At 35.8% G+C, this 22,754-nt stretch overlaps 1 long non-coding RNA gene across 2 annotated transcripts in view; it reads left to right on the top strand.

Moving 5' to 3' along the window:
* Positions 1-22,754, top strand: part of LOC106027434 (uncharacterized) — a 133,773-nt gene that overhangs the window by 50,474 nt on the left and 60,545 nt on the right. The window contains exon 6 of one of the 2 annotated variants that reach the window (XR_010048835.1): positions 22,511-22,564. The exons of the other annotated variant lie outside the window; for it this stretch is intronic. This is a non-coding gene — a long non-coding RNA (uncharacterized LOC106027434). The remainder of the gene's footprint in view (positions 1-22,510; positions 22,565-22,754) is intronic. 2 annotated transcript variants of the gene reach the window in all.

Raw genomic sequence — 22,754 nt, 5'->3', positions numbered from 1 at the left:
TCAATGCTGTTTTAATTTTTATTTCTCAAGTGACCAGTGATTTTGAACAATTTTCATATATTTATTTGCTCTTTGTACTTTATCTGTAAAGTATTTATTCATTTCAGATATCCATTTTTGGGTTGGGTCTTTAAATTTGAGATGGTCTAATTTTTTTAATTTTTTATATATTCTAGATTTTAGTCCTTTGTCTAAGATATAGCTAGTAAAAATTTTATCATACTGTAGGTTGTCTTTTCACTGTCTGTGGCTTTTGCTGTACAAAAGCTTTTCAATTTAATGTGATCCTAGTTGATTCTTGGTGTATTTCCCGTGTGATTGGGGTTTTGTTCAGAAACACCCTACACCTATGTCTTTGAGAGTTTTATTTCTTCTCCTTTACAGAAGATTAGGTGATTCTGTTTTTATATTTAGATATTTGATTCATTTAAGATTTATTTTAATTCATGATGAGAGATAAGAGTCTTGGTTCAGTCTTCAGCATATGGAAAGCCAATTTTACCAGCACCATTTACTAAAGAGTCTATCTTTCTTCAAGTAACGATGGTTGGTCCCTTTGTCAAAGGTAAGGTAACTGAGTGTGCTTGGAGTTTTTCTGCACCTTCTATTCTGTTCCACTGACCTTTGGGTCTATTTCTTTGACAATACTGTGCTGTTTTAGTCATGGTAGCTATGTAGCATAAGTTTAAATTGGGAACTGTGATGCCCCTTTCTTGCCTTTGCTGCCAGAATTTCTTTTGCTAGTCTAGATCTTTCTGATTTCATATGAATTTTAGGATTGTTTTCTCTAGTTCTTTGAGGTATGCTGATAGTATTTTGATTGGGATTTCGCTAAATCTATGTGACAATTTTGGAAACATGGCCATTTTCACTATATTACTCTGCCTATCCAAGAACAGGGGATATTTCTCTAATTTCTAATATCCTCTTCAATCTTTTTTAAGAGTACTATAGTTTTCATGGTATAGATATTTCACTTTCTTCATTAGATCAATTGCTAAGCATTTTTTTGGACACTATTGTGAAGAGTGTTGATTCCCTAAATTCTCTCTCAGTGAGCTTATTGTTTGTGTACAGGAAGGCTAATGACTTTTGAGTGCAGACTTTGTATCCTTGTACAAAATTTGTGTATTAATTTCAGGAATCATTTAGTGAAGTTTTTGGGATTTTCTATGAAGATTATCATGTTATCAGCAAATAATGATAATTTAACTTCTTTTCCTATCCATATCCCTTTTATTTCTTTCTCTGGTCTACTTCCTTGTCTAATGTTTCCAGAAGAGAAGCAGTGATAGTGGGCATCTTCTTCTTGTTCCTGATTTTATAGTGAAAGCTGCCAGTTTTTGACCACTTAATATGATGTTGGCAGGTAGCTTTTATCAGGTTGAGATGAAGACCTTCTAATTCAATTTTCATTAATGTTTTCATCTTTAATGGGTATTGGACTTTGTTAAATTTTTTTTACACATCTATTGGGATGATCATGAGGTTTCTGTTCTTGATTCTGTCAGTGTAGGGTATTATATTTATTGGTTTGTGTATGTTGAACTATTCCTAAATCCCTGGGATTAGTGATTTTGCACCTTTTACATCTATCAATGATAACAAACATCCCACTATGGCACACATACTATAGGTTCACCAACTCTTCCTGAGTTTAATCCTACTTGATCATGGAGTACTATCTGTTTGATAATTTACTGAATTCTTTTTTCCAGTATCTTACTGAGGGTTTTTGCACCTATGTTCAATAAGGAGATTGGCCTATGGTTCTCTTATTTTGGTTGGATCCTTCTCTGGTGTTTGTACCAAGGTAGTGCTTGCTTCCAGAAATAACTTTGGGAGTATTGCTTCCCTTTCAAATTTCATTAAAGAATTTAACATGTAAGTAGTAGTATTCGATTTTCTTGAAAGTTCTTGTAGAATTCAGCACTGAATCCATAAAGATGTTGGCTTTTCTTTGTTGGTAGAGTTCTTCTCTTATTTTCTCCTTTTCATGTTCAATTTCACTGACAGATTTTGAATTATTTAAACGTTTGTAACTTCTTGATTCAGTTTAGTAATTCATATGTAACTAGGAACCTATTTATTTCTTCTGGGTTTTCTATCTTACTTGAGTATAGGTTCTCTGAGTAGCTACTGACCAGCTTCTGGATTTCTGCAGGATCCATTAAGTAAATGCAAAGGAAGTAAAATTATCCCATGCATAATACCAGGTCATTGCACAATGGAATTGGTAATTGTTCCAAGAAACCACAAAAACTACATAAATAAATGAAAATTAAATAATAATCTCCTGAACAACCAATGGGTTACAGATGAATTTAAAGAAGAAATTAGACAATTTCTACAATTAAATTCAAAATGGCATACTGGAGATTATCATACACAATAAAAACAGCTCTATAAGGAAAATTTATCGCAGTGAATTACAATTGGGAAAACCAGAGCAAGCATAAATAAATAACCTAATGTTGAACATCAAGCTTCTAGGAAAAGAAGAGCAAGTTAAAACCAAAGCTCATATGAGGAAGAAAATTGTAAAGATCAGAGCATAAGTTAATGCAATTGAGAGAAAAAACAACACAAAGAATCAATGAATCCAAGAGTAGGTTCTTTCAAAGAGGAAGTAAAATAGACAAACCTTTAGCCAACATTATCAAGAAGAGAAAAAAGGAAAGAAAAGACCCAAATTAATGTAATTAGGAAACAAAAGGGTAAAATCATCCTAGGTTTTCTTCAAAACACAAGATATTATTCATTGTTTCTAGCCAGAATTAGTCCTATCCTGATCTATGTCCCCATGAAAACTTCCCCACCAAGTTTAAAATAATAGTATTTTAAATTATCTATTGATCAACTTATGTTATTATTAAGTGAGTTCTGTAAGGTTAGAGACATGTGCTGTTTTTCCTTGTGGCTCTAGTACATGCCTGACACATGGGTAATATATGTTTATTGGAAAGAATTTGTGTTTGCTCCTATTCCCTGCAAGAGAGTAGGGAACAGATTTCAGACCTCCTGATTGAAACTGGAGCCCGATTCTCATTATTGAACTGCACGGATTCCTTAACTCTCCAGCTTTCAGAGCGCTTCCTCACCCACCCCAGCTGGAGCAGTCATGCTCTAGTGACTCCAGATGGTTGCCCTGGGCCTTGGGCAGCTGGGTGGGGAATGCACCTTCCATCTGATTGCACTCACCATGGATGGGCAGGTGCCCTCTGTCAGGATGGCTGCAACCAGAAGCCAAATGGGTGGCTCTCTGAGGTAAAGGGAATGAACAAGAATTGCTGTGGTTCCAACTGACCTCACGTTTAAAAGACATTCTGTTACTGACCTTGAAATAAGGGGTCCTGTCTATGTGGGTCATTTATATTATCACCACCTAAGGTGTTGGCTTCTTGCTCAGATATACTTCCTTTCAATTCCATACCCAGCTTGAGAAATGTCATGAAGAACCAGGATTCCTTACTGAATCAGTTATCTGGAGTGCTACCAAATTCTCCTTAGGTGGTGGAAGTTTATAATGCCAGGCTATGTCCAGATGGGCAATTAAAGGTAAACAAAGGAAGTAGGTAGGCCAACCTCATCTAACCCAGGAGAACTCCCAGAAAAGCTGATCCAGCGCTTTCTAATCTGGACCTTTCCATAATGTATCTGATTTTTTCTCTACTTTGAAGCCACCAATATTCCCTTCTGGATACTAAAAAAAGAAAGAAAGGAAGGAAGCAAGAAAGAATAAAAACAACTTCTGAGCTGGTTTCCTGGCTTTTACTTTTGTCTCTCCTTCTGTTTTCTTCATAACAAAGCTGTTTCATTTCACCTTTTTTTTGTTAATACAAATCATCTCAGAACCTTCCTCTGTGTGTAACCTACTGATGGCTCCCCATTTCCTCCTGAGTAGATGTCAAAGCCCCTGTGATGTCAGAGGCACAAGGAGCTCTGTTTCCATCACTTCTTTGACTTCACCTTTGTTATTCTCCTCATTGTTACTGTTCCAGTCACATCAAACACTCTCACCAGAATCTTCTGGGCGTCCTGTCCCAGAATCTTCTCCCATGTCATTCATTGTTGCCTGGAGTATTTTTTTCCCAGATCTCTATCATTTAACTGCATAACTGACACCTCACCTCCAGCAAGCCTCATCTGACCATTCTTTATAAGACAGAATTATTCCTCATGCTGCCTCTGATTACTCTCCTTTCAATGCATTTGCTTCTAGTACTAACTGACATACATATATTACAGATATGCAGTCATTTTATTGTCTCTGAGTTCTATACGGAATATATGTCCCAGGATGGCAGGGTTACTTCTATGATTTGTTCAGTGCCATATTCTATCCTCAGTACCAGCCTGATAGAAAGTAAGCAATATTTTTGAATGAACACAAGATACTAGAGAGACTAATCATAATATCTGCTCTATACACAATTCTCCTTAATGGAAACAGTGTTTTCCATAGTCTTTACTAATGTAGACATTTTCCACATTCAGCATCAGCCCTGTTCTGTACCCCATAACTGTGTGGTGTCCACCTGCTGTGCTTTTATCTTACTTGATGGAGTTAGGGATAGATGTATTACCCAAGACCAATCCTCCTACTTGCTGCTCAGTGGTCTAGATGGAATAGCTCTGTCCTAAAGAGGATGACAGTGGTTAGATAAATATAGAGTCTGTGCCATAGGAATCTGGAGCAAAAAGCAAGAAAAGAGTTGATTGGATGGGAGTGAGATGATGTCATGAGAACAAATAAGAAGCTGGCTCCTGAGAACACCCATGACCAAGGCCTGAGGGCAAAGATTATTACTACTGAAAGAATATCCAGTGAGGAGTTTCTGTGAGGAGTTTCTGGGGTTTCCTAAATAGTAATGAGTGATTTCACAGTAAGTCTTCACAAGTTGAAGAATTTAGAACACATAGACGCCTTGCCTAAATAGAGCAAGTTAAGATTATTGGGCCAGACTTTCAACTGATTGTCAATACATCACACTAGCCTAGGCAGAAGATGCTTCCAGATTTAAGTTTCTTCATAAGACTATGCAAAATTGAGATTACTGTATGTCAGATACTGTGCTACTCATTTAAAATATGATTTTACTTAATAACACTGGAACATGTATACATAAAAATATCCTGAAAATATCACAAAAATATTACACAAATGTCCAAATCCCCATTTTTCTGTAACTGGACACTGACATAACCCTCCAATTGTCTTTCTCATTTTCATTCTTGTCCCAGTATATTCTATAACTTGACATATTGTCATGGTTTATGTTGGTGGCCCCCAGGCCTCAGGCATTTGCATGGTACATTTGTGATTGGTTTATTTTCTAGAACTTGGGTTGAAGGTGTGAGTGCTACACTGGCCTAGGGGTGGAGCCAGGATATAATGTAAGGGCAGGAAGAAGGTGTGTCTCTCTCTCCTGCTGGTTTCCTCCTTGCTGTTTGCAGCTGCCACAAACTGTGGCCCTGCCATGCCACTTTGCCTTGGAGCCAACTGAGCATAGACTAAAACCTCCAAAAACTATAAGAAATAAACCTTTTCTTTCTCAACTTGGTGCATCAGGTATTTTGTCTCAGCGATGAGTAAAAAGTAACTAAAACAGAATTTGGTATCGAGAGTGGGGTTAGAGTTATATTTACAGCAAATAGTCAAGCTAATCCAATCTTTTGCTCAAAACCTCCCAGAATGTTCTTATCCCAGATAGAATTAAATAGAGACACTCCTAGCCATGAGGCCCCTATTTCTCTAGTCCTGTTGTAGCTTTCTGCCGCTTCTCCTTAATTGCTTAATATTTCCACACTTCATCTCTTAACTCCCTGATTCCTTGAGCCCCTGAATATTGCACCAGCTCTGCCTGCTTTTTTCTCATGTCTGGGGTTTCTTAGGGAATCTTCTCAGTTATTCTGGTTTGCACTACCAGGTACAGTAGTACCCAGTCACATTTGGCTGTTGAGTACTTGAAATACGATAGATATGGATTGAGATGGGCTGCTAATGTGAGGATAAAATATACACTGAATTTCAAAGACTTAGTAAGAAAGAATCACAAAGTACACTGGTATTATTACATGTTAAAATGATGGTTTGGGGGATACATCAGGTTAAAAAAACATTAAATTTATTTTACTTTATAAATTTTGTGTAGGACAATTAGAGTTAGAGTTACACTGTGGCTTGCATCATATTTCTATTGCACAGCATGAACCTAAGCCCTGTGCCCTTTCTCCTTGGAATTTATGACAAGAACTTATTTTGCCTGCATATTTATTTCCTAACTCCACCCATCATAAAAATGATAGCTCTAGAAGGACTGGGATTTTGGACTCTTCACTGATAGAAGTCTGAAGCACTAGAATAGTGACTGGCATATAGTAGTAGATGCCAAATAAGATTCATGAACAATTAATAAATAAAGTTGTGGGGGGTTTGACTCCACTCTACTCTATGGATTCTATTCAGCTTAATTCTGCTGCCTTCAAATTAATATTAATTGTTTTATTTTTACTATTTTTTTGTCTTTTTCATTTTTATTGGTACCAGGGATTGAATTCATGACTGCCTGCTTGCAAGGCAGACGCTTATGCAGCTGAGCTAAATCCCCAGCCCTCAATTGTTTTATATTTTAACATCATTGTTTACTACAAGGACAAAGAATCAGCAAACCTTTCTGTGAATGGCCAGATGATTATAGTTTTAAGTTTGAGAGGCAGTGAGTTTTATTGAAAAAGGAGCCCTATGTGATATCTATGTAAGTGATCATAAATGCTTTCCAATAAACTTTTGCAAAAATTGGGATGGATCAGATTTATTTGTGCTCAGTAATTATCTAGCTTCTTGTACATATGATGCAAAGGTAATATTTAAATCACAGGACTTTTGAGTCAATTGGAGTGTATTTGCGTGTACCATTTTTAATGCAAAGTGCCATGGTAAAACAGAAATGAGTAAAATATGTTCTCAGTTCTTGAATGCTTGCATATTTGTTGCAAAAACTATACAAATAAATATGTATATAAAGCTTATTTTTCACATTCTCTGTATACACATGTGCATATATAAATATATATGTGTCATTATATATGTATATGTGTATGTATATGAATCTGGCTGTCTGGATATAGCATATGTACATACAAACATGTATATATATGTACGCATATATAAACAACCATAAATTTTGAGCATAACGATGACTCTTTTTGTACTCTCAAATGCTGGAAATACTGAGTTGGATACAGCCACACTACAGAGCCTAAGCATTCCACTGGCAAAATGGGGGGAAAATGAGTAGACAGACCTGAGAAGCTGGAAACAATACTGAACTTAAACAATGGTGGAAGAAGCTTTAAATTGTAATGAAATCTTTTGAACAGAGTGATTCGTTCTGCCTCCTACACAAAAGGAAATTTTCTTTGATGTTTGGTATAAACATTTGACTTTTTGAGCAAATATTTATTTCTGAAATATGTTAAGTCTGGCCTCACATGCCTTCCCTAGGACCAACCTAATATTTCCTTACAAAACAAGGATTAAGTAACAGAAATATATTTTCAGTTGACTGACTTAAGAGACTGGACTTGAATATTTTATTAAGTACCATAACTTGAGTGATTTAAACTTAGATCTCAGGGTGCCAAGATATCCTCAGCTCCTTGGAATGTAAAATTGTCCTGGATTTTCTAATAGGTCCTAATGAGTCTAAATGTATTCCAAATGAAACTGCAATTTCTCTGAAGATAAGATAAGATCCTACTATTTTAGAACTGACAATTCACTTTGTAATTTTATTGAATTACTGACCCAATTATTCAGTAGGTTTACCCATCTGGGTCCCAGGTAATATTTTACTTAACTTGTTGTTTGGTTTTTCTAAACATTCTTTTTCCATCAATTAGGAGCATGCCAGAGAGAAAGGAGATGGTAAGCAGCCCAGAGCAAACCTTACTATTAGCTCACTTTGCTTCACTGTTAAAGTGCAATCTCACTCTTCCTCTCTAAATTGCTCTCTTACAATATCTCGTTTGCTACTGATGGAGTATCACTCCTGTGGTTTTTCTAGAAAAAAAAGTGATTAGCAACTAGAGGACAACTGATTTATAGAAGTCTGTAGTGGACAGCCAGCCACTCAAAATTGGCATTACAACTATCACTTCCAGATGAATTTCTGAAGAGCAACTTAAGATAAACATTGAAGTCATGTTTGTTAGAGCATATATATGCAAAAGAAAAAAAAAAGAAAGAAGATAGAAAACAGTAAAAGAGGGAGATAAACAACTAATAGCACTTGTATAGTGTGTTATAATTTTCAAATTTATACATTGGGATTAGGGATTAGGTATGGGATGGGATGGGATTAGGATGGGATTAGGATAAAATGTTGTAATGAGTTATCCTAATTCTCATATAAGTTACTTCCATATAAAGTCATACAGGTCCATTGATAATTCTATTACAGTGAACAAAACGGTACACCTAGGCAAAAGGTGGCATAATAATTATGATTTAAACCAGTGGCCTTTACCAAAGTCTGTGATAAAGCTTAAGTCAACACCAAAAACACACTTCAGAGACTCTGTCTTGTAAACAATTTGCTAACCCTGAGAACTAAATTCTAGAGTATGGAACAATGAACTAGATTTCTATATGGGTTAGATATGGGGCAGGCAATAGATAACAGCACAGAGAAATATGTCTTATTCAGCTATCCTGCCCAGGGATAGAACCTAATTCTCCATCTGGCAATTTTCCTGATCATAGTCTATCTGTGTCCCTTATTTAAAGAAAAATCAAATCTGAAAATCACAAGAATTTAAGGAGAAATGTATCTTTATCATGCTGAAGCATAATCATCATTCTGGATGTTAGCAAAAATTAAAAAAGAGAAAATAGAGGAAAACAATAAGAAAAAAAGGAAGAAAATGAAATCCAGAACTTTTCAGTTATTGAAACATTCTCAGAATGAGGAGAGGAAAATTATAATTAAAAGATAGAGTCATTTTATTTTACTCCAATTCCTCTTCTGTTTCTAACAATGAGCTTTGTCATCTTCCCTGATCCCTGTTTTTGTTGTCTATTACCTGTTTCCCTTCATTTGTGTGTGTTCTTGGACTTGCTAAGGACCACACGGCAATACTTTTAATTCTTTTCCAAACTGCCTTTCTTGATAGGACCTCCAGTCCCTCACCCTACATCATATGGTTGTGGGTGGTGGGAAATCAGACTGAGATTTACTGAGTTCTATTTCACTACCTATTCTGTCAATCCTACTAACAGTTTACCATTTTGTTGCTTTAGATGAAAGTGGAGTGAAATAAAGTGGGGGAGAGAGAGAGAGAGACAGAGACAGAGACAGAGAGACAGAGAGACAGAGACACAGAGAGAGAAAAAGCCAGCAGCCTCTGTCCAAAAGAACAGAAGGAAAAACAGTACCTCTATATCAAGTTATTATCTTCCCTTTGCTCTATAACCCACATGAAATCCTTGTCCAAGAAAATAATCAGGTCTTTACAAGAAGTAATTTCAAGGCTTCCACAGGGTCTTTGTTAGCGAGGCGAGCACCCATTACTAGGTACATGGCTCTTCAAAGATTCCTATTCCCCTCTCTGTCAGGCTCAAGGGGGCCAGTGCAGAGGAGAGGAATAAATGATTGGCATTAATGTAGTTTACTTTGCAATGGAACATATCAGCGTGGCAGTGAGAGGTGAAGGCTTGCAAATTATAGGTTAATTTGGAAACTATTTCTCTTCCACCTTTACTATTAAGTGAGTGCTTTTGAAGCCAAGGGATTTCAAGGGCAAGCTAAGAGATTCTTGGTGTGCTGCTGGAGAAATGATTCAGTTCTTTATATGTTCTAGATATAAGTCCTTTGTTTGGGGGATAACTGGCTATGTTTTTCCCATTCTGTGAGTGTCTTTTTACTCTGTCAGTGATTTCTTTTGCTATGCAAAGCATTTTGGTAAGGTGACATCCCGTTTGTTGATTCATTTTCATATTTCCTGAGCAATCTGGATTTTGTTCATAAAGTCTTTGCCTACAACTAGGTCTTCCAAATTTCTATATGATTTCTCTTCCAGCAGATTTAGTGTTTCTGTTTTAACATTTAGATCTTCTTTGATCAATTTTGACTTTAGTCTAGTGCATGGTAATAGGCATGAGTCCAGTTTCAGTATGTGGAAAGCCAATTTTTTCCAGCACTATTTATTAAAGAGGTATCTTTATTCCAGTGAACATGTTTAACCCCTATGTCAAAGGTGACTGAATGTATTTGGAGTTGTGTCTGCATCTTTTATTCTGGTTCACTGATCATCAGGTCTGTTTTGTTTTGTTGTTGTTGTTTGTTTATCTTGTTTTGCCAATGTCAAGCTGATTTTATTACAGTAGCCTTGTAGTATAAATGACTGCAAATAGAGATCACACTCATAAGTGAAATAAATCAGACTCATATATGTAAACATCATATAGTCTCACCAATGTGAGAAGCTAATTGAGTAAATGGGACCCAAAATGTATAATAGGTATTGTGACTTGGGAAGAAATTGTTCAAAATAGAATAGAAACTGTGATGGGGAAAGGGGAAAGAAAGAAAAGGAAAAAAAAAAAATATATATATACATACAAAATAGTTAAGATAGTTATGCGGTTGCTTTCTCTTAGTTCATTGAAAAGAAAGGTTTGTGCTAATATTATTTGGACAATATCTCATGCTTATATCTTGTACCCTAACCACTCTGAAGATAACAATATGCAATGTATAATTTTGTTACTCTCCTATTATCTTGTTTTGAAATTCTGTTTTATTTTTTTATTCTCTTTAAAATAAAAAAGCAAGATAACTTTAACAATTAATTAAAACAAAATTTTATTACAAAATATTATTTCATGTGAATTAAAAGAATTTAACAACAAAAATATTTTTATTTACAAGGATTTATTTTTGCTGGGGGCAGACCTAAGTGACAGACATGGGCAAAATTCTCTGCTCCATGGAGCTTTAAAAGGTGCCTCACTGGTTGACCATGAAGTGAGAGAAAACAAGCACCATAAACTGATATAATTAATTTAGTCGTGTGTGAAGTCTAGGGTACACTCAGAGATCACTGTGACCACAAAATGTCAGAGGTGGTAAGGGATGACTAATTCCTCAATCTCATATCTACATATATGATTAGTAAATCTCTTAGATCAAATTTGTGATGATGCACAGAGAATTGCTTATGGGCCAGATATTCTTTTGCAATAAAACAATTCATACCCTCATCTAGATATAAAATTAAACCCTTGTATGCTATAAGGAAAGTGAGCTCTAGGCAGATGAAACAATTTTTCAAGGTAGGATTCTTTCTGTGCACAAAGGTCAGAATTATACTATCAGAAATCCTAAATTTCTGGCTGGACGAGGATGGTTAGGGATCCAAACTCATGAGGTTCATCCCTAAAGGCTGTAGAATACAGGTCTCATGGGAGACCTGCAAAACTGAGGGGAATCACTAAGCTATTTAAGCTAATCCCTGCATCTTAAATGCTTTAATTTCACAAAAGACAGCCCATTCCTAATATCCATCATGTTAATTAATAGGTTGCTAGTTTCACCAATAAAAATCGAATTTGACATCCAGCATGCTAATCAGCAAATGCTGGCTGTCTGATGAGACATGAATAACAGAGGGGATTGCAGTGGGCACTTGTAGAGTGAGTTCTGACTGCTGAGATGCTAGCTGTTTATCCTGGGGCTGGGAATTACTGCTGACCACCTTTAAGATTTAACCCTAATGTCACCTAAATATAGCATAGTCACCTAAGTATAGCATAGTCACCTGGACTATGCTATACTTAACATTCTAAAGTGAATTGTGAATCTCAAAATAGGTAGCTGGAGAGGTCACTGAAAAGGCTTCAAAGTATTAGCCTAAGCAGTGGAAAAAGAGTTTTAACTGACAAGAAGTTACAAATAATGATAAATACAGGTTTGGGTGAAAAATTTGAAAAAGCTACTAAATATCAAGTAAGGACTTTGAGTCAGAAGTAGATAAGCCTGAGGCTTTTAGTGGAAATAAAAATAGAGATAGGAAATTGGAACTTGTCAAACTCTTCATGGCAATTACTAATAAAACTATTAAACCCCTCAAGAAGTGACATTAATAACTAGACAAAAAGAAGAGATTTTGGAGACAAAACCACAAAACAGTTCGGCATGTGTAGTGGTTAAGATGGTGATGATGATCATGATATTATAAAGATGAAATTGACACAAACTCAACTTGTAATGATACCAATTGAACATGACATAAAGTAAACTTGATAGAGATGGTAACGGTACAAGCAAACACACATACAGTGTTTACCTCACCGGCCACACATACAGTGTTATGTCTTAGAATAAAGTAGTCCCTAGGAACCTCATGCATCTGGAAGATGATTGAATTATGAGACTTGTAGTTAACTTGCCGTGGAGGTAGGATCTGGTCTCAAGTGACCGGTATCTCAGAGTGTGACCTGGAATCCTGTATCTCCAAGCTCTGCCCCTGCCTTAGTCTCTGTGCCTCCAGGAGGACATGAGCTGTGCAACTTTCCTCCTTCTAGGGCTTTCCACCATGCTGCTGACAGCTCAATGACTGTGATGTCTGAAAATCTCAGCCAAAATAAACCTCTTCTTCTTAAAATTGCAGGTGTTGGGTATATTGTCCCAGTGGTGAGAAAAATGCTTAGGACAACTGGACATTATTTTAAATGCCTTCAATGTATAAATATATTTAATTAGAAAGACATTCCTCAGATGCTAGTATTAACCCCATTTTACAGACAAAGAAAAAAGAAAGATTATGTACTGTTCACAGGTTGAGTGAGCTCATAATTAGTAAGATGAAGAGAAATTAACAAAGAGAAGAAAGGTACTTGCAGCAGTGAGAAAAGAGAGCCAAGGCAGATTCAGATCATGGGGCTACGAAGAAAAAAAGCAATTAGTGAATGACTGAAAACTTTAGTGTGAAATGATGTTAATTGAGTCAAAATAATGTAGAGGCATAGCCGTTGGTGACATTCCTAAGATTATTTTTGCTAAAGCAGAGTAATAATGATCAAACTGGATTGAGTTGACTCAAGAAATAAATAGAGGAACAAAGACAGAAAATACAGCAAATTGTTTTTAAGGAGATTTTTCTGGGAAGGAGGTGAAATCAGGCAGTGCTGGAGGGTAGAAGTGGAATATTTGCATACTGAATACATGAGTGGGAAATCTTGATGGCCCAGAAAAGGGCAGAAAATCGAGAATTAGTGACATTTTAGTCATAGAGAAATTGAGAGCCAGAGAACAAATGGAGGATTTGGCTTTATACAGGGACTGAGGAAATTTATGTGCTTAATGTGCTTTGAAGAAAAGAATATGTGGATACATAGGAAATTGACAGGCTCCATTTGGAAATTGACAGACTCCATTTGGTGGTGGGAGATTTTATTCTATCACTTTTTTTCTCAGTGAAATGAGAAGTAATGTCACCAGCTGAAAATGGGATGAGAGAAGTCTTGGTGGTATTACCCTGGAAGGAAATAGGAAGCATTAATTAAGAAAAGTAAAAGTGCACTAACTAAAGAAATACAGGAGATCCATGTAGGTTTAATGGTCTGCCTCAGGTTGTGGTCAAATGGTGGCCACGAACTGAAAAGAAAGTATCATTTGAGATTGTAGGAATTGTTAAAAGGTGACGCTTCATCAAAAACAAAAAAATTAAAAATAACCAGCAGATTCAGAAAGCTAAAATGAGGGGCCAGTTCAAATTACAAACTTTCACAATAAGTGGCTGTAACTGATGAGGTTTTGCGGAGGACTAATTGTGGCCCCTAATGGGCCAAAACATCAGCTTGGAGATATTCTATGATCTGCTCCAAGAGCGGCCCTGGAAATATCAAATAGGCTCAATAGTAACAATTTGGGCGTGGAGCAAACCTTCAGGGGGTCAAGAGGAAGGGAGAACTCTCACCTCAGGAAAAACCTGTCCAGATGCCAGGGACTGAGGCTGAAACATTGCACTCAGGGAAGTATGATTATTAAAACCATTTCAGAGATAATCTACCGTTGTTCATCTGCTCATAAAGTGCCTTCCAAATGGAAGAAAATTTCATAGTCCATGCAGGAGCTTTGTCTTTGCCTTCAGTTTCTCCCCAAGGTTGAAACAGTTATTGTCAAGCTGGTGCAGGAGAGGAAATATTACACAAGAAAAATAAAAGGATACAAGAGGAAAAGAAGAGGACACAGTGATCTCCTGCCACTTTTACCAGAGACTAGCCATGAACAGAGAGTAGACCCGAAGGTCAGTACATTCAAAAAATGTATGTAAGTTAATAATATTGTGTTTCCTTCAGTAATGAATTAGGGTAATAATTCATACTTTGGCCAACAAGTAGTCTTTGGAATAAATTTTTGTGAGTTAGTCTCCATGTGTTTCTTTTCCTTCTTCTGTTGTTCTACTAGAATCAATAATAATGTTTTGTTTTCAATTTAGGTCATATTTCAAAAAGCAATCAAAACTACATTATTTCCCATTATCATGGAAATTAACAAAATTGTTTTCTAGCATGTTTCTTTCATATTAATGACACATGGTTGTGAGGAGCTAGTTTATACTCCTCCCACAACTACTGCTTCACTTTCATATTAAACAAAATACCCGTATTTTAGGTTTTTGGATTTGGAAATATTTGCATGGAGTTCTCAAGTAGAGTGTCCCCAATTTGAAAATCTGAAATTTAAAATGTTCCCAAACTTCAAATGTTGAAGAGCAAACACGACTCTTTGACATCTGATTCCAGCATTTAGCAGAAGGATGCTCGATCTGTAATGTCCAAGAGGTACCACTTGACTTCATAATTTTTGGATGTTTCTTGTAGTTGGAATGCCTTTGTCATTAATGCAATACAGCTTTGATGATAAGAGTCTCTGCACCACACTGGATCTTCACAAGCCCAACTGTGTCACTTTGAATCACGTCGCTAGAGCTTTCTCTTTTTACTATATCTTATAACAGACACAGTTATTCTTTTATTTATTTTTTTTGTTTATTACATGGCACTATTTTAATTATTTGCAGGGGAAAATATTCAATTGCAGTACTACAAAGACCACTGTGCTTCATTCTATAATGATTGAAATAATCCACTCAGATCACATTAACTAATAGAGGGTTATATACAAGGCACCAACTCTAGAGGTGATGAATCTGCTATCTAATAAGACCCAGTGTACAGAAGACCACCTTCATCTTTTCTATTTGCTCTTCTAGTTTTCAACCACCATGGTATAATCACTATTGTTATAGCTGCAATGTAGCAGGATGTAGTAAAGCTGTGTTCCCAGCTCATCTTATTATTAGTTTTGATATTTATTGCTATTACCACTCTTTTATCACTCTATCCTGTTTCCAAAAACCACTCCTGAGACCTTGACCCATTTTTGAGAGGAACAGAAAAAAATACAAAAGAACTGCATGTTTAACAGAAGTATTAGCATGCAGATAACAAAGAAAATTTTGTTTGGAATGTATTCTAATCTGTTAAGTACATATCTTTGGGGGTGAACTCACCAATGCAGTCCTGGAATAGACGTTTGGCTTTTAAAATCTGTGTCTAAGAACGCTGCCAAATGTCATGAAAAATCATGACTTTACATTTCAGATTTGTAAAATGTAAATAAAAATAAATTAAGTACTTATTCTATCCAAATGCAAGCCACTTTCTAGATACCATCAAGGATAAATAGACATAATTTACAGTTTATGGACCATTAATTTATATCACATATCCTGAAGAATAACTATTTGTCCTTTTGAAGCATGTGTGCACATGTATATGTTTGTGTGGTGAATGCAGGTGGGTAGATTGGTATATATATATATGAGACAGAGGAAAAACTGACATTTACTTATTGGCCCATAGATAAAAACCTGTGCTTATAATTCTCACTGGTGAGAAAACTTCCAAGATAGCAGGATTTGGTGTATCATCTCCCACTTAAATATTTTTGGGACACAGACAAAAAATTTAAAATGTACTGTCCTTTCAGAGGCACTAAGGTACAACTTTAGGTATAATTTAGGTTTAGAAAGCCACAAGCACTCTTTCAGTCTGTATGAAAATACATATATATGGCTTTACCTCTCATATGATTTTTATGATTTTTGCCCATTTCCATGGTCTCTCTCCTGGAACTTAACCTGTGAACTAGATTCTTTGCTTTTGTCTTACTACAGTGTATTTCCAACACAAAAGTCAAGTCATCCCGTTAGAATGTAGATCAGATCATTCCCTTTCTCTGTTTACAACAAAAGTCCTTACAAGATCTTATAGAAGCCCACAGGGGCGACTCAACTGCCCTCCACTATATCACCCACCCTTCTATACTTTACTCACTGGCTGGAGCTACAATAGTTTCCAAGAATATTTCAGAAATTTTCCTGGCTCAATCCCATTGCATTTTCATTGATACATTGTAGAATAGTCATTGCTTCCTTTGTTTGGTTATGTGTTTCATTTTTTCACCTGGTTGTGGTCTTGACTCAAATGATACCTTCATAGTATGGCCGTTCTTAAACACCTTATTACAAATTAATGCCTTCCTTGCACCCCTCTATTAATTTCTTACTAACTTGATTCCATACAATCCATTTCCACTGGATATATCAAGTATTTGGATTATTTATTTTTTTCTCAGTCTCCCTCACAACATAAACCCCAGGAGGTACAGATTTGCTTGGTTTTTATTGCTCTATCACCAAGCCATGATCATTATTGGCATAAAGTAAGCATTTAATGAATATCTATTGGACAACTAATGAAATGTATTGATAGAGGCAGAATGGATCCTGGAATGAGCTCAACCTCCCAGAATAGGAGGTAGAGCTCTCCAGAAAGGCTGAACATGCATCTGGTGACATTAGAAGATAAAGAAAAGAAGAAGGTTCTTTTTACAGACCAGAAAGTCAGTCTGGTAACTGAACCATACACATGAAGTGTTTAACCTTGGGCACTTCCCCCCCCGGACTGTAAATGTTATATACGAGCTGCCAGTTTTACTGTCTTGTTTCATGTGATGTAATTCCCTTTAGTTTTACGCAAACGCAATAAAGTCAATAAACTGAAGCTCGGCATGGTAGTCTTGTGAAGTTCAACATTCTGCCTCGGTGCTCAACGCTCCATGTGGAGGGGCAGACCTGTGCCAGGGAGGAGTGTGTGCTATGCTTTGAAATCCACGAGCAGCAGCTCCTGAGCAGTGACCAAGCAGTGTCTTAGTAGTTATCAGGTCACAGCCTGAAGGTGACATGGGACAATCGCCCCTCCTTCCTAAAGATACCAGCTGGAGGTGACTTTTCTAGGAAAGGGAAAAACTATTTTTCAAGACACAGGTGGGTGAGGAAACGACTCTTAAAAGCTGAAATCACTCAAGTTTCTTCTGTCTATTAATCCTAGATCCACCTTTTTATATGTATATAATTCCTTGATCTTCTGCATGCAACTCATATTTAGCTTGAATGTTTCTGGACACTAGTTTCTTAAACTACAATGTGGCCACCTTCATCTATCTTATTACACGTTCGTTCCAAATACTCCTGACTCCTTGGATTTCACATTAATCCGAGCACATGAGATGCGAAGTTCAATAATTGTTCTCAGCATTTCTGCTTTCATTTTCTTGGAAGTTATACTAATAAAAGACAAGTAAGAGATGAGAAGAAGATATATATAAATACAGATATATATTTATTTATTCTATGCAGACTCTTATTTCTATTCACAATTCCACAGCCAACAGTAAAATGTTTCCCTAAAGAAAACCAGACAAATATGGATACTTTTTCTCCCTCCCTAATGTTTTACATGACTAAGATCATTTAAATCATTTAAGAAATGAGGAAAAGAAAAAAATAGTTTATATTGGTTTGCAGTAACATATGATATTTTTCAGCTAGAATTGAAAGCAACTCTAGTTTTTTTTTAAGTGCTCTTAACTCAATGTTGGTTTAGTTTCAACTAGTAGAGTGCAAAGGTTGGGTAGGGATAGCTTTGGAAATACTGTCCAGCCAGCTCCGGGAAGGCACACAATATTGCAAGTGTTCCATTGGCGTGTTGTTTCCTTCCCCTACAATAATTGCCTTTCTTTTAGATTTCAGTGTTTCTCTTTTGTGTTTACGATAACAGAGGGATGCTTTATTGCATTTCACCAGGCTGGTTGCCATGGTGATCAGCAGTTGCTGTATGCTGTAAAAATAACCCTCCTTCCTTGATAGATTTCACTTGAGTGAAAATAACCCTTAAAAATAGGTTGAAATTTACATACTAACTCTTCCAGCAGGTTCAAGGGGGAAGAAAGAATGAATTACATCACGATTTGACAAGCTATTAGGCTAGTGGCTGCTGGATGAGATTTGAGCAGAGATGTCAGCTGGACCCCATTGTGAAACCAACAAATTTCATTTAAAACCATCAAATATACTTCTTTTCCATTACGTCTTTCTTCATCAGTGTTGCATGATGACGAAAAAGGGATATTAGAGAACATTCAAACTTCTGTAGGAAGGAGTAATAGCAGGAACTGGTTCTTCATAGAAAACATAACAGGTTGGCTCAGAGTAGAGTAAAATTATTCAGTCTCTTCTGAGAACTCTGTTCCCAAAAATGTAAATGGGAAGCTATTTCAGAAGATGTCAGTAGGATGCTCTATGGTCAAATATATTTGAAAAATACACTGAATGCAACATATTCTCAGTTTGATGTTTTAGAGACATTAAATATCAAAAATCCACTTTTCTATATTCAATAGACATTTCAGCCTTATTTAAGCTTGAGTATCTTGCCAAATAATAATTAAAAGAATCTCATTCTAGGAAACTATACAGATCCTTCTAATTATTCTTTCCTATGGTTTTACAAGATTTCATGAAGATGGCTTAGTGGAAAATCAAATTCTTTTGACATGTCATTTTAAAAAAAGTTTCCCAAGGAAAAGCAAAAACAACCATAGTGTACGTGGAAGTTGTAAAGTTAGTATAGATAATCTAGATAATGATATATTGGGTAAAATACTTGCCAAGTTAGATTCAGGACAATTAACATTGAAAGTGAAATTCATTTCAGAACACAATCAGAATTTTCTTCTCATTATAGTAATCTGAGTTGAATTAAGAAGAAAGTATCAATAATACATGTCCATAAATATCTTTGATTCTTAAATAATTTTATCTAAATGATTCATATATATGCTCATATATTTTATCTGTATCTTCCTCCTACTGTATGAAATAATGTTGGTCTTCTGTGGATACATTTTCCTATCTGGAATCATCTCTTGGTTTATATATCTCATGTTGTTATTGTATGCAATCTGTTTTTACAAATTCTAAATCAAATTGTAACCATTTATTTTGCTATCTATTTTCCACTAATTTCTAGAGTCTAGGGTCTTCTTGAGATCTTAGCCAAGCTTCTAGGTAAGCTTAAATCTTCACAGATGGACACTAGTTCACTTGTTTATCAAGTTATTGATAATTGCATATCAATTTATACTGGTGTGCCCAAAATGTGCCACACTATTCGTTAGCTTTGACTTCATATCTTTCACGCCTCTGAAAGAGTCATGTCCTGATCATGTCTGTACACTTGAGAATTGATGAGTTGATAGGAAGTAAACATGTGCCTTCTCTATACAGCAAAAGATAGAACACATCGTAACACTTTACACATATAAACATTAAGAAATGTATTTGAGTATATTACATATATGTATTTGAGTATATCATACAATGTATTATGAAATATACTCAAATACATTTCTTAATGTTATCCTTGATGCTACCTCTTCATACCACACACAAAAGTCAAGAGATGCACCATGTGAAAGTCTAAAAGGAAAACATAAATACATATTTTTGCAACCTTAAAATTGGTAAACATTTCTCATGCAGTATATAAAAAGCAAAAAACCCACATAACTCTGGCTTTACTGAAGTGAAAATATTCTGTCCATCACAGTACACCATTCAGAAAACAAGTATATGACATGCAATATTGGGAAAATATATTTGGAAAGCGTATCTGACAAATAACTTATATGGAGATTTTTAAACTACTACAAATTCATAATTAATTATTTCAAAAATTGACAAGATACTTTGATTTGCACTTTGTAGGAGTGAACAGAGCAATGGCCAGAATGATTGTGGAATGTTCCTCAATATTATTCATTGTCCAGAATGTGTGAATTAATTCCTCAATCTGATACAATTACACATTTATTAAAATGACTAAAATTGGAAAGACTAACAAGCCTAAATGTTGGCATGATGTGAAACAACTGGAACTCTTATATGCTATTGTTGGGATTGTTAAATAGTTGTCCACTTGCAAAACAGATAGTTTCTACACAATTGACCATCTGCTTAGCCCACGATCCAGCAGCTCTTTTCCCAGGAAGAATAATAATAGTAACACACACACACACACACACACACACACACACAGAATAAAACTTGAGCAAGAATTTTCATATCATATTTATATACAATAGTTGAAAGAAACCTGAAGCAATCTACGTCTACAGGTGAATATTGAAAAGGATATGGATTGTTTTTGAAGTTGCGCTAATGATGCACCTGATAGCACTGATGAAGCTTAGTAAGCTAATCGTGTGGAATGAAGCCAGGTAGAAAACAAGGTATACACTGCCATTACATTTACATTAATAGGTAGAATGCACAAAACTTGGCTAGAGGGACAAAAATAAGAACAGTGACTAATTCTGAAACAAAAGGCACTGATAGGAAAGGCACTCATGAAAATTTTGTGCACTTTTGTTTGGGTATCTGTTCAAAGATGTAGACTCCTTTATCACTGCTGTCAGTCAGAATTCATGAACCACAGAAACTGGAGAAATAACCCATAATAGGCAGTGTACACTCTTTAGAGTCTCCTTTGCCCAATTAGTATGAGGTGAAAAATCAATAGTAGGAACCTTACCAGTGGTCATAATTTGGGAGCTCTCCTGTTCATTTTTGAATGATTGCCTTTTGACCTCGGGAAGGCAGCAACAGACAAAGCAGTGAAGTTTTTAACTTCCCATTTCTTGCTTTCATCATCTGAATGTTGTTATTTATAATGTATTGAAGCACAAAGGGTCTCTTTCCTAATGTACTTTTTGCTTGAGGAAGGCACAAGGATTAAGAGAAAGAGGAACAGATAAAGCCTTAATTTCGGTGTCAGATCTGGAAGAAATACTCTTTTCAAAACATAAAAGGTGAGAACCACATTTTTAACATTTTTCTAATTTAAAAATTTTTTTTTAATCAGTACCAGGAATCGAACTCAAGACCGCCTGCTTGCAAGGCAGGTGATTATGCCACTGAGCTAAGCCCCTCATTTTTCTAATTTTTATGTAGGTTTAAATAGAGAAGATGAAACTTTACTGAACAACATACTGTCATTTTCTGTGCTAACAAGGTAGTGTAATACTCTGTAATTTTGACACCCTTTTTATTTAGAAATTTAATTGCAGAAGAGAGCAAAATAATTATATCTGACCCTCCTAATGACAAGGACCATGCCAGATTCATTTCTTCAATCATCCCTGAAAGAATAGTGAATAATCGAGTGAAGATTTAGCATTAGTGTTTCCATGAACGTGAGGTGTGGTGAAAAAAGAAAAATTACTGTGGGAATTCACATTGTGCAAATAAAATGTATTTATATTCCTGTCTAGAGTCTAATGAGATTTAATGAACAAATGTTGATGAAATATTTAAAGGTCCTTGTGTTGAAAATGCTGTAGATCTGGTCATCACTGCTGTTGAATTTTAAAGGGAAAAAAAGATTGTATGAACAGCAAGTGTTTAAAACAAGATGACTATTAGGAAAAAAAAACTTCAACATGCATTTCCATTTATATTCAGGGTTTTCACTTGCCTCCATGTTGTTACTATTTCAGTTTCCTTGCTTTTGATTTTTCCCTCCAGAAAGAAAGAGATAATGAACAAAGACAATATAACTTTTTTATTTATTTTTTAAAAATTTTTTGATGTGTGTCTATGAAGTGCATAGTTTGTTTTCTTTTGAATGAAGATTCCTGTGTATACTTTGAGATTGTGCTTGGGGAGAAAGAAAGCCTTTGTAATCAAAGGCAAAGACAGCACATTTAAGCATTTAATGCTTGCATCTTGATGATTTCATTATTGACTTCTATTAAGCTCTCTCTGGGCTAAGAACCAAACTCCCCCACAGATCTACAAAGCTTGATAGCTGGATCTATTTGCTATTAAGTTTAAATCCTCATTTCTCCCCATGACACACTTACTGGCTTGGGATGACTTCCCACTGGTCCTGTGGAGGAATCTGCAGTCCCAGTGTATTTCTAGCCCTCTACTTCCCCAACCCCAGCCACAAATACTTGGCTATATCTCCTCACTGACATATTCTCATCGCATTTTCCTTCTGTCTCTTTTTCTCTGTCTCTCTCTCCTACTACAGTCCCTTTCCCCCCAGCCCTGAAGGCCATTCTCAGAACCAAATTCTTCTTGCAAGGTGAGTTCAACCATCAGGAGTAAAGTAATGAGCTTATGATTAAAAGTACACCTTGATAGTGGAATATCCATCAATCTGTCATAGAAATCTTATCTCTGGTACTAGTCTCATCAATCTGACCTTTCAATTACTATCTTCAGTTCATGACTCCAAGTGCATATACCTCCAAGATAGAGTACGAGATCCACAA

Source organism: Cavia porcellus, unplaced genomic scaffold, assembly GCF_034190915.1.
Source record: "Cavia porcellus strain 051 isolate PalLab524CR breed Dunkin Hartley unplaced genomic scaffold, mCavPor4.1 scaffold_7, whole genome shotgun sequence".
NCBI lineage: Eukaryota > Metazoa > Chordata > Mammalia > Rodentia > Caviidae > Cavia > Cavia porcellus.
The sequence above is the reverse complement of the archived record's forward strand: the minus strand, read 5'-3'. Positions and strand labels throughout refer to the sequence as shown.